This window comes from Zerene cesonia, chromosome 14 (assembly GCF_012273895.1).
Source record: "Zerene cesonia ecotype Mississippi chromosome 14, Zerene_cesonia_1.1, whole genome shotgun sequence".
In the NCBI taxonomy this organism is placed as follows: domain Eukaryota; kingdom Metazoa; phylum Arthropoda; class Insecta; order Lepidoptera; family Pieridae; genus Zerene; species Zerene cesonia.
The window spans coordinates 6,721,588-6,735,669 of NC_052115.1; the positions used below are offsets into that span (position 1 = coordinate 6,721,588).

Genomic DNA, 14,082 nt, shown 5'->3' on the forward strand with positions numbered 1-14,082 from the left:
TTTATCATTGCAGCTCAACTGCTCAGTTAAATATCAAAAGAATTTATTAAGTGGTTTCTAAAAGGCAAAAAACATAAATCTGAAAATTACAAATCCACAGATCATAAATCAATTTAGAAAGTACAATAACAGGAATAGATCGAGAGGCGATCTCGGCGCGAGCGGGATTCTCATTCCGATGCTATTTTTATCGTTCTGAGAACCCTCAATGACTGATGCATCGTTTCGTTATGCGTGAAATGTCCACTGGTGACGAGGAACGAGCATTAGTTCATTATGAATGGCATTTAATAAAACGACAACCATTTTAAACGTGTAGTAGTATTTTTATTTATAGTTAATATTGTATCTTTTCTAATATTTAACATATATATCGAGTGTGTTAGCGCTAAACTGATTGTTTGATCACTGAGAGTTTCATGCCAAGATATTAAAAAAACTGTCTGGTAGGAGACTTAGTTTGTCCCTAAAAATAGGTAAGTAATATAGATGTGGGTTGCCCAGTGGCGTAACGTGAAGGGGTGGGGGATCGGTGGGGGCCCTGGCACCGAGCGGCATACGAAAGGGGACGGTAGGAAGCGCCAGTTTATTAATTTTGAAAAAATGAAAAATATTTAACAATTTCAAACAGCGCACATGATATTTGAGCTATCGAGGTGTTAGCAACAGCCTTTACAGTCGGTCCCAGGCGGCGGAAATCTGCGCTACGCCACTGAGGAAGCCGTATATTCAATTTGGAAGCAAGGTAAGTACTTGGTACTTACATCTTACGAACAACTAACAGTTGATTTAATATATGATAAAGTAAACATAACAAATAATAAAGAAACTTAGATGTTCTATTTCAAATGAATACAAACTCATATTCTTCTTCTTTCGTTCTTCTGTTGTAAGACAAGCATGTGCTCAAGACAAGTATATTCTCTATTGAAGTGAAACTTCTTTAGAATCGTTGTGATTTCAAACCTGATGCAACGGAAAAACGACAGGTAAGAGACACAAATACAAACACGTGTAGAATGAAGCCGGCAAAGAATGAGACAGATATATACATACTATTTTATATCTCGTATATAAAATTCTCATGTCACAGTTGTCGTTGCCTTACTCCTCCGAAACGGCTTGACCGATTTTGATGAAATTTTTTGTGCTTATCCGGTATATATGAGAATCGGCCAACGTCAATTTTTCATCCCCCTAAATTATAAGAGTAAGGCAGAAAAGCGTTTTCCGGGTCAGCTAGTTTTATATATATTCATCTCATTCTTTTGTCGATTTACTGAAGTTTCACTTCTATCATGTGTGAATCGCACACACACCTTTTTTTCCACCTTCCTAGTTGTAGACACACACAGAAGAAGCGAAACATCCAACAAGATCGAATTTTCCCCAAGTTTCTATAGTGATGAGAAAAATTGATTGAAAAACTCTTTATAGATTCTAAGTGGATGAAATATAAAATATTCCCTAGAATTTGTTGAAGTGTGTATAACTGAACAATATGACATACTGAATACGGATCTCCTGTGCATTCAATGCAATAGATCCTTTATTGGGAGTGTCATTTCTCTCAACCGTGATTGACTTGATGTATCCACTAAGAATTGGGGGTTGCATTCTATTTTTCGGATAGAAAATGCTGGATGGATTGTTATGCATTTATGCCGTTATACTACCGAATGATATATAATATAACGCTACAATTGCTATATATAATTTGAGAGGACTGATATTATAAGACATTTCATACATCTAACTAAATTATAATAATAAATGGGCAAAAAACAGTTTTCATCTACGCTACGCTAAAAACATCGACATGGAAAAGCAATATAAGATATCCTTCAGTATATCAAAAATATATCCTTAATAATGGTAAGCAATCCTGACCGCCCATGAACATTCGTAGAGGTAGTGCCTCTGCGAATGCGCTACCCGCTTTTAAGGCGAAAGGGATAAGGACGGGATTGACTGGAAAGAAGGGATGGACGCGGAAGGCGAGGAAAAGAAAACGGGCCTCCGGCTCCCCACTCACTGTTCGAAACACAGCAGCATGCTACTATTTCAAGCCTGTTTTCAGTAGAGGTACTTTCCCAATTCGTGCTGAAGCGTGCTCGGCTCCCACATATTAAATTAATGTTATTTTATGTTTAGAAATAGAAGGAATAATAATATGTACTATTTACCGTTATGAAACATTTTAATCCCATGCTATTTTTATTGACCGAGGGGGCAAAATCACGGGCGAACAGCTAATATATATATATATGTATATTATGAGGAGATAAGCTTTATTTATGTGGATTTCCAGAATCGCACGTGACACGACACGTAAACAATAATATAACGTAAAATATATTTCCTACAAGTATTAAGCGAACATTTCTTACCATAATATTTACATCAAAGTAACAAACATTTCTGGGAAGCGAAGTTTCTGGAAGGATCGCAAACGTCCATAGAGCACGGCTAACAAGACGTGCTCTCACGTTTATAACGACCATAAAACGAAATAGCTACCGAATGACACACGTTACTTTATATTTAAAATATACTACGTTTTACGAGTCGGAGTCAATTTGGTGACTTCTGTGGTTTGGCTTTACGATGTATTGTGAACGACGCGGTTCAAAACCGACGTAAAAACTAGTATCGAGGAACCTATCAGTCGTAAAAGTTTTATTTCTCAATTCAACTTTTAAAATGGTTTTATTTTTTGTCCTTACTTCTTTCCTCCGTCCTTACTTAATGTCATAGAAGAAAATTCAAACAGGAGCCAATTATAGTCAATCAATAGGGGTTCTGTAATGTTCAAAAATAAGTCATCTAGTACTTATCAATTGAATAAAGGTGTATGTGGGTACATTGGTTATTACTACCGCACGTACTGAATTTCATTTGTCTGCAGAAGTTGATGTGATATACTATTTATTTCATACAAGACGCTCGCTTGGATATCAAGATTCCTGTTTCATACCAAGGGAACATTTAATCGGTATAAAAACTATCCTATCACCCAAGTCAGCTCATACCCTGTCTGCATACCAAATTTCATCTAAATTCTTTGAGTAATTTCAATGTGATTGACGGACAAACATTCATTCAAACAAACATTCACATTTACAATATTAGTGTGATATAGAAATATATATATGATCAGTGTTATAAATTGAGGTCTTATGTTCTAAATTAAATACCAGTTCTTTCTCTCGTCCTATCTTTTATAGATGAAACTATCCCTTTTTACAAATTAAATTATCTTTATTCAGTGAGTAAACTTTTGCGCTAGAACACAGATAATTAGAAATTACAATTACGATGGAATTGAAGAATAGTACAGAATAAAATAAGCTTATAATGCTTAAAAAATAAATATTGGCGACGACCGTTTCAATCGATAACAGTACAGTTTCGCTATCGCTTCTTGTTATTTGTATGTTAAAAGCTATTTATAGCAATTATAAATATATATAGTCAACTCATTTATAGAATGTAGGGTACCTATAAAACTGAAAGGTTTCTAAAGGGTTTGCGGTGAATGATCGTTTTCATCGCATTAGGTGTCTATCCAAAGGCTAGGTTTTTAATTTACCGACTACCTTCACTTCAATACTCGTATTTTACTTATATTTTTCTATATTTTATTCACTGTTACTGGCTTATTTCGAGAATTTAAATAGAGTTCAATTGTAGATTAACATAAAAATTAAAAGGAATAATTAAAGAACTTATTGTTGCTAGCTTATTAAGTGTAATTAAATATTAATTTGTGGGAAGTACAATTTAATGAATGAAATGTATTGTATTGTATTGTATTGTACGCAATAATGGAATAAATACTGAAAACAATTCCATGTAAATAGGTCACTATAATTATTTAGGTGCTCATTTCCATGTTTATGTGTTTAATCATACTGATATGAGACGATAGATGATTTAGATAGTGAAAAACTGTATTGTCAGTCATTAATAGAGATTTAAATTATTTTTCATCTGAACTGGAATTAAAAATAGTACTAAAAGAATATGAAAAGTAATAATTTATTACGCTGAGCGAGAAGTCAAGAAATACTTCTTTAATAGTGTATATGATAAGAACTCTCTACGCTTGAAAACTAAATCATTAGTTTGGATAAATTTTAAGTTATAAGTACACAAGTTTTGAAAATTTCAATGTAAATACAAAATTTAATGAAACTCCCTTCCCAGTTTGCAGCACCGAAAATCCGCGGATGTTCCAGGAAATTGCGAATGGTCTGGCTAAAAACTAGCTTCGTTAATTAAATTTATCTTTGTACTGACAAACCGCTCCGTTGAAAAGTTGATTTCAAACTGCAGTCGGATATTTACTGTCATAGATTATTATGAGGTATACTTTTACAAACATAAGTAGGTATTAGACCTAGCTTGACTTATTTCTTACCCTAATTCTATTGTCCTGTTATAGTTTATAATCCATACATATAATATAATATAAATACGAATGTGTGTTCGTTTGTTTGTCGGTAATACAGTTGACCCTGCAGCGGTAATTAATAAAGGCTGATGATGACGTAAAATAATTATTATTTGATTAAGGAAATTGCTTTAATTGAATATTAAGATAAAATATTCCATCCATACATACACATTAAAATTATGGCATATTGCGCATTTTCCGGTGAGCGAATTAAAAATAATATTCTATAATCTCAATAGGCAAATCCGTATATATGAAACAGCACACATTTTCGCAATAGTAAATGAAGTATGAATTAAACCCAAACGAACCCCTCCAAAACAACCTTGTATCTACGGGAAAACAGTTATCGTTCAGTTAGATATTTCATATAATATAACCCATACTCCCGTACTCTCAGAAAAACAAGCCCGAAGAAAAAATAGTCCTCATTTAAAACAAATGATAGCATTGCGTACAACGACAAAGAAAGATCATCTATTTTCCTCGGTCCTTATAAACGGGATCATTGTAGCAAGCGAGATCTCTTGCTGTTTTTCAACGTATAATATAAATAATAAAGCAGTGCGCAGAGGTATATGAAAAGACGAAAGCGAAATTGTCTAGTCCTTTTGGTTTTTGTAACACTATATCACGGATAACATAATACAGCTATGTGAACAGGATTTTTTTTGCTGCACAAATGACTTGTTTAGATGAATGCTTTTTCCAAACACTATCAATTCTTGTGTTTGATTTTACGCGAGTATTGTACATTTAGAAATTAAAACCTTTTTAACGGACTGACATGGTCTCCCCGTGACCACGCTCGCTGTAAAGTGTTCGAAACGTCGGGTTAATAATGTAATGAATAAATCGCGTTTAAAATCCGATAAAAAGTGTTTAATTTCTAAACTATATAAAATATTATCAAACGCTTTGAGTTAACGTTACGTACGCTCAGGGATTCTAATTATTTCTACATTGGAAAACTTTTTAATCCCATCGTATATACTAATTTTGCAAAAAAGAATTATGCATAGTATAATTGTATGTTTATTTTTCAATTACATTGTAAGCATGGTGATATAAGTGTTATACTGTTAAAATCCGTTTTCCGTCACAATGCGTTTTCTCAACTTATAACTTTGCGAGGACATGTCCATATTTTGATATTGATATAGCTTTTGTTTTATTATAACTACAGGATTATTCTTAAACAATTATAAACATAAGCAAATAATTATTTTTTACAAAAGCTAAACCATTCAAATTGACAGAACTTGATTAAATTGAAATGGACCAACACCGAAAGCACCAGCTTTCAAATAAAATATAGTTCAAATCATTACACCCCGATGAAGTTGCTGAGCTAACAAACCGAAAAATATTAAAATTGACAACCTCTTTTTTTCGAAGTCGGTTGATAAGGCGAAATCACCCCAAAGCGCATAGTACTTGTTAAACATTGCTGCATTCTAGCATACCTATTCAACGTTCTGGTTACCACCGTTTATTCTATAGCGTCCAGGGAGATATTTTTGTCAACTTAGTAAAGTAAGCAATTTTGTACGAAGCTGGTATAGTGCTAGTTTAAATTATTGTTGTAGTTTGCAGTCTCCGTAGTTTTTCTAAAACAAAACGGTAGGTAATTTTATCAGTATTCAGTATTAAACATATTGTGTTCTATAAAATCGTGTATGTAATTAATTTTGTTGTAATAGCAATATACAAATGTTCAGTATTAATATGTAACAGACAGTATAAAGTGAAATAATGCAATAATTTTTGAAATGAGAATCTCTCTAGCTCCTTTTAAAGAGTATTACAACACGACTAAAACTGACGCGACTTGCAGCAATTTCAGGCGCAGTCCGACAGAGAGGGTCACAGTGGACATGAAAAATCGTACTATCGACTATTCTTATACAAAAAGTAATTTTCTGCCCATGGTCGCGATGCTTTTCATATTTTATTCATTAACCACAATTATCAACACCGTGTAACGGTTCTACTGTTCTTTTTTTTCGATACCACCGACAATGAATATTTGGAGAGGCATAAGGTCCATTGCAGATGATACGCCTCTACAAATGGATTGGCCGACTTTTTGGGAGGAGATTTAGAAAGGATTGGCGATAGGAATAAAGGAAAGGACTGGGAAGGGTAAGGAAAAGGATATGGGCCTCCGGCTCCCCCACTCACCAAACGTAACACAGCAGAATGCTATTTCACGCCGGTCTTCTGTGGGGGTGTGGTACTTCCCCGGTGCGAGCTGGCCCGATTCGTGCCGAAGCGTGCTCGACTACCACAGATTCAAACTCAAACATTTGTTAATATTCGATTAAACTTCTTATAGAAGCACCTTCGAATAGTCATAAAACAGTTTCCATATTTACTACCGGTTCAAATATTATCAGCCATTTCTCCAATAAAAGAAGACTTCTGTTATATAATGTAAGCAACAATGTTAAGCATTGTACCCGGCTAGGCCGACTGAAAGAAAGAAAATGTCCTTTAACTTTCAAGTAACTTTAGAATGCTGCGCTAATACGTTGAATTATCCTACTAATAAACGCGAAAGTTTTCAAGAAAGTGTGGACGTTTGATACTCGTTCACACATGTAACGTAGATTATACCCTGGATTAACACATAGCCTACATTATAGTCGGGCACTGCGCGAGTGAAGCCGCAGGTTCCAGCAACCAACAAAAAACATAAATCATTCCTCTCAATCTATGATTAATGCCTTGATTGATTTGCAAGGGGTTTGTTAAAAGGGTCTACAGAACATTCAGATGATCCTTTTCCTCGATTTGTGGCTTCCTTGACGGGTTCTGTTTCAGGTTAGTAATGGCTGCATTCAATCACAACCCGTCTGCGGCGCAAGAAAGTTACATTATAAACAGATGTCGACGGTCGGGCGTAATTCAGGCTGCCAGTTGTGTCGTTATCAATTCAATAAATTCTTTCAATTATATGGACGCGAACCGAAAACTGTACGCATATAAACTTTGGAAATGAAGATTAAAATGGAGTCTTGCTGGTCTTGTACGTACTTCTGAGTAATCTTTTGTTTCATTGATAAACAACGAATAAAAACAATAATAAGAGTATCGGCCAAATGTTCTTTTAAATATTACTTTGCTTGGATTGAAATAAATATTCAAAAATCTATCCTGTTTCAATTTATGAGAATTTATCATTTGTAATCGTATTCATTTTGATGAAATTACACGTAAATGTGAAAAACTGCGAATAAAATATTTAATCTTAACAAGTCGATATATACGTTTCTATAAATAACTATATCTTAACTACATTTCTTTGTTTGATTTCCACATAAGGAAAGCTTCTTCTATGTTACCTATTTGAAATATATAAACGGATCAATAACGTATAATTCAACAGACAAATTCTTTAGAAATCCATTGCATAAGAGAAGGGGACGCATATCAAATTATGTACTTCTCTATCAAACTAACCTGCCATTCCCGACCGCCTGTCTGTCTGTTCGTTAAGTTACGTTACTTTTCTCAGAAATGGATGGAAGTATTATGCAAATTTAATATTAATCAAATTCTCAGATTAACAAGCCTCTCAAGCTATTGAATAATCAAAATGCTATATCATCGCAATCAAAAGATACCAACGTTTATGCGGCATGGTTTGAAATTTGCATAAGATTTTAATCTAATTAATTTATTCTCATCTGTTCGATGCCTATTGTATTGTTAATGTATGAATGTGTGGGTTTATGTTACCTTCATAAAAAAATGAATTAAATTTTTATTATTTATGTTTTGTCATACAGATTAAACCTGTAATCAATAAAACATTGAAATTAATCTATGTTTGGCAAGAAGCAGTCTCAGCATATGTTAACGATCATGTAAGAAGAAACAAATGTTATACATGGATCGGCAGGATTGTAGTACCTGCTGAAGCTAGACCTCTTCACCATATTATTAAGGACAACCATATTTTGTCGCTTCGTTTATTTTCATCCGTGCATAAATGTTTATGTCTATATAGTAGTATATTTAAAAACATGATATAACATACCTAATTACATACTCTAGGAATTTTCCGTTTCTCGTGGCCGTTTTTAAGGTTCCATAATCAAAGAGTAGAAGGATCCTGTTATTATAATTATTACAAAGACTACGTCTGTCCGTCTATCACCAGGCCAATCCAATGAACCGTGACAGACGGTTGAAATTTCAGAAAATTCTGAAATCTATTTCTGTTGCATTTATAATAAAAAGTCGAGGTTAAGCAACGGATGGCATGATAATAAATTAGACAGGTAACCAAATTTTTTCTTTAGGTCATTAATTTTCTTCGGAACCGTAAGTGTCGCGAGTTTAATTCGCACTTTCCGATTGTTTTACAATTTTTTGTCACATACAATCATAAAATGCAATATATGAAATATCCATCACAATAAAGTAATTTTAAATGTTATTTATATTGGTCTAAATAAAAACCGTGGCCTAATCCGCTGGGAAAGGGCCAGGATTATCACACTGATTTGTTAAGTCGGCGTAATTGTGGTTTGCGGTTCTCATTTACAATTCGCTGTAATAATATTTCTAATTGCTTTATATGTCAGTTATTTAACTGGACGTCTGTGTAACCTCCCTCTTCCTTCTCCCTAAAAAGGGAGGGTGATTGTTTTCATACTCTAGCAATATAGATATCAAATATAAGTAAAGCAGAAAAATTGGCAATCTGGTTTTTAATTATTTAACTTTTTTAAACGAATTTATAATTCATGTTACGACAAACTGATCACAATTTGTATACCTACATTTTATGTTATTTTAAATTTATATTTAAATTTGTAAAGTAAACTAAACTATGAATACCTAAATCGCAAACAAACAATCCAAAAACCTTCTAAATGCGTTCAACCATTCTTAAGTCACAATCACATCATCGGTGTTTCGTCCGAAAAAACAGCCTATAAATCCTCAAAATAAAGCCAAATACACACAATGGTTTTTTAATACATAACATAAAAAAATGTTAATGCGCGGTGGTCATCACCTAACGATAAGTGGATAACCTGCTCTTTTGCTCGTTGTGGCATAAAAAAGTCATCTCACAGGACTTTCTTTTACATACCTACATTCTACATAAAGATTTTATTTTTAAATAGTAGCACGAATGACGAACTTTTATTATTTAGGTCTTGGAGTGATTTCCATTCAACTTTTTTTTTCAATCCAATCCTATTATCCTATTATACTAATATTATAAATGCGAAAGTTTATAAAGATGTGTGTGTGTTTTTGCTCTTTCACGCAAAAATTACTCAAGCGATTGCAATGAAATTTGGTACGTAGATAGCTGGACAACTGGAATAACATATAAGCAATTTTTATCCCTATCCCTATATTATATATATTAGTGAAACCGCGGGGCGCAGATAGTTTTTTTATAAATCAGCAGTAGGAACGCACGGAATCATAAAGTGCCGAAAGGGCGATGTAAATCCTAATGAAACGCAAATTCTTTTGTCAGTTATTTAGCTTACACGTTCACGCATAGCTTATCCACGTTAAATTTAATGTTTTTTTCGTGACAACGACCTCATCAAATTCATTTAAAGTGCTTCGGAATTAAATTATAAAGAGTTTGTGATATGATTTTGTTCTCTCTATTATAAGTGGGATATTTATTTTTTATATTGATAGTTGGCGCTAAATTTTGTCTCCTTTATTTCGAACGTACATTATTCTAGGAGTATGCCGTTTCATCGGGATCACACGTATCCAACAGTGAAAGAATTTTTAAATCGGAAGAGTTGTTTCTGAGATTAGCATAGCCAACACACAAACATACTCTTCAACTTTAAATGAATGTATAAGTGTATTATGTATGACTGAATATGTAGTTATCTCATTCAAATTGAATAATAAAATAGAGACTAAAGTTGAATCGTCTTAGTTCACAATTTCATCCAACATCTTGTACTTAGTGCTCTTGAAATCCCCGGTTTCTTAACGTTTGTGGGTAATTACCCCGGGATTCGGGGCATTCAGCCAAAATGCATCCTTTTTGGATAATTAAACCTAGCTGCGGACATGCCTTAGTCGTCTTAGTAAAGGAAAAACTACTCGAAAGAAAGACTATACTGAATATTTTTTTGTATTCGATTTTACGCGAGTTATATACCCTTAGAAATTAAAGACTTTTTAATGGATTTTAAAAGCGATTTTTTCATTATACTCGACTTTACAGCGAGCGTGGTCACGTGGAGACGGAGTCTCGTTAAAAAGTCTTTAATATATGAAACAGTAGAAATGGGACTTTTTAATCTTTGAATGTGATAAGAAACTATCCACGCTTAATCGAGGAAATAATGAACTTTATTTAATTGGGAAGATGGAAAGGGGTTTCCCTGGAATTCCCTTGAAATTTTGTAACATTTCTACCCCATGCTGCAAAAAGGGGTTATAAAAAATTACGTACCTAATGCTTTTTTTTCGTTATAATTTTTATATGCCTTCACAATTTCGGATGAATAGTTTAAATTTTCTATATAAATGACATAGCCTGGATAAATAACGTAATTTATTTGATTCTAGCTTGATTTTATACGAGACTACTAGTATCTTTTTATTTTACAAATAAATACAAATAAATTCGTCTGTTAGGCGCTTTAAAAGCTGAATCCAACGCACGTAAACACTACGTGCATTGAATGAAGGTTTAGCTCAAACCGATGCACTTAAGTTTTAAAATTCATAGAGAATTTTATCTGAAATTTATTCCTCTTTTAAAAGACTTTTACTGATTTAGTGCTCGCATAATCAATGCTGTATTGTTGATGCATTTCCAATAATTATAGGATTATTCGAAGTACTGTGAAATGGTGATACGCGTGAATTTATCGTTTTGTTGTAATAAAAAGTTGAAAATTTTAGAAATTGATATTGGTCAAGACTCATAAATACTAGTTGCTTGATATACACATATTATAAAATATACAATATGTATATTTTATTTTGTAATACTTTATTTATCTTTTAGTATGGATGCGGTTGCTAATCGCAGTTGCTAATTACAAAATGGATGTGAGAAAATATAAGAGAAAAACAGAAGAGAGAGAACTGGCTCACACGACGAACTTTGTCTTGTTTGAAATCTCAGGAATTTTCTAGTTAATTTTCTTTTTTTTTTGACATTTTTATCAAGGGATAAACAGATCACAGATAGATCCAGTGCAGTAGGGATTCAACGTACATACAATTTATCTCAACAAACGCTACTTAATCACAACCACATTTTCTTAATTAAACAAAACTATAGTAAGTCTAATTCCACATGTCGTTTCTAGTAAATTCTCAACCTCTCCGTGGTGGGAAGTGCGACCGACGCGAGCCAGCCAATTTCCGCGCCGCATCAATAACTGTGTGTTTGCTATATTCCCTCTGACTCCCTCTGAGAAATACTTAATCCAGTAAGATAAAACGCTAGACCTGGCTACGAGTACTACTTTATTAAATAAATTGAAGCTAAGGAATGTCTGCTCCCTTGGTTTCAAATTCGTTTTTCTAGTCGCTTAGCTTAAGGTGACTTCGTGAGCTAACAGCTAGTTTCGTAATGCCTTAAAGTACATGAATAACCACTGCAAAATACATAAAAATCTATGATATGCCTCTGGATATAAACTAATTTCATTTAAACCTCGATGCTGCACATTTAATACGATGGGAAAACATAACAAAAGTATAAATATTTCTTAGAACGAATATAAAACATGCCAATATGATATTTTTTGGAATTTAGCAGCGTTTTTTTTTTTAATAAATTCATATTTTAAAGCGATGATATTTACACATACAAAGTTTATTATTAATTGAAAATTCCTCATTTCCCTTACAGCATAATTTTAATTGAGTCCGATTGTACACAATTGCACATTAAATATATTTTACTTGAGGCTATTTTTAAACCAATCAATGGGTAAATCTGTTTAAAAATACACTTCATCTCTGATATAGATGACGTCACTAACTTATGTAGATGGATAAAATATGTGATGGAATTTTTTACTCAAAATATAATAAATATAAGAACTATATTATTAAAACAGACTGAGTAGATTTAATCGTAGAAAACGCGATTTATTCAATTATATTCTTTTTAATGTCATATCTCGAATGAACTTCTCATCGAATTTGGCCACATGAGGCGTATAATGTCGTTATCAAATCTTTCAGAATTCTTCACTCTATATTCACATATATAACAAACAAGGAAAAAACATCCTATTATAGAAAAATATTGTTATTAACGTTGTAATTTTTTCCTATTATATGCTTTATATCATACGAAATAAATTATATTTTGGATTTTCTTTCGCAATTTCAACGGTTAATCTTTCAGGCTCGTCGCAGCTGCGTCAAATGCGAACTAATTAAAAAACATTGCTTAAATATTCATTTAGTATCTCTATTGAGATACTGAGCTGTACTTTCGTAGGAAGATATTAGAAAACAGAAAAATAGAAAGAAAATTCGTTCAGTTTAAAGTTTATTTGAACTGAAATGTAGTGGCCTGGCATTGAAAAGGGATCATCAGCATATGCTGCATCTACATCGCAGACGCAGCGCTGATTTTCAGCAGTCCCCCATTTTAAGTGGAAAACAGTTCTTATAATAATAATCGTAAGACCTATAATAATGAGAGTTATTATAAATATTAAATACTAGTTTCTCAAAAACGAATGCATAAGAATTTAGAAAATAAACATTGATGGGCGTGCTTCATTTGTTGTGTTCTTTTATGTGTGTAACTACGCATATAAAACGTTTATCATGCACTGTAGAGTTAGATCATTTAGTTTATTAAAATTTGATGTTATGCTATAGCTTTCGTACTATTTAATTATAATGTATGCATCTAGGTTGTTATGTTTGTAGTCTCCGAATGCAATCGTGACGTTATCATGAATGGCTGTAATTTCTCTCTCATACCAGATGATTGGAATTCTTGAAAACATACCAAAAGACTCGCTTTCAAGCAGCGCTGATCCATGTTAAATATGATATTACATAAATAAAATTTCACTTCATTCTCATACCTAGCGATTTATTCTAACCGACCAAGGTTTTGATCTTCTAAATATTTGTAATTGAAATAACAAATACGTTTACCTTGACATAAATTAGTGACTGTTCGTAACACATTAACGGATCGAGTCCAAAAGCGAAACGTTTTCATCATTCATGCTATCATTAATGACAGCTTACAGTCCACCATATGATAGGTACGATGACCAAAATACAAACGAACGTTTCAAGGTTGGACGTCCTATAAAATGGCCGTAACGTCAGATGGTTAATAAGATTCAAAACTGTCTTATTGACTGTACTTACAGAAGGTTGGGTTAAGTGGATCTCGAGGGTAGAACACTACTTGATAAAGCACACAACACTATTGAACTGTATACGGAGTGTGGAAGAGAAGTGGCGTGTAAAATTAGCGAAGCTACGAATGTGGAGCGGCGCGTGATAACTGGTCGAGAGATCGGCAGAGACTGGGCGTCCCAACGGCGCCGGGCGCCGCCCGCCCCTCGCCTTATCATGAGAAAAATTTATTTAATGGATAATCGCCGCGACGATGCGAT

The 14,082-nt window shown here is 33.4% G+C and overlaps 1 protein-coding gene across 2 annotated transcripts in view; it reads right to left on the reverse strand.

Moving 5' to 3' along the window:
• The window catches only part of LOC119831810 (receptor-type tyrosine-protein phosphatase kappa), a 123,812-nt gene extending 109,824 nt beyond the window's left edge, over positions 1-13,988 (reverse strand). For both annotated transcript variants that reach the window (XM_038355342.1, XM_038355341.1), the window contains exon 1: positions 13,832-13,988. The gene's annotated coding sequence lies outside the window, so the exon portion shown is untranslated. The remainder of the gene's footprint in view (positions 1-13,831) is intronic.
• Positions 13,989-14,082: the final 94 nt, after the last annotated feature.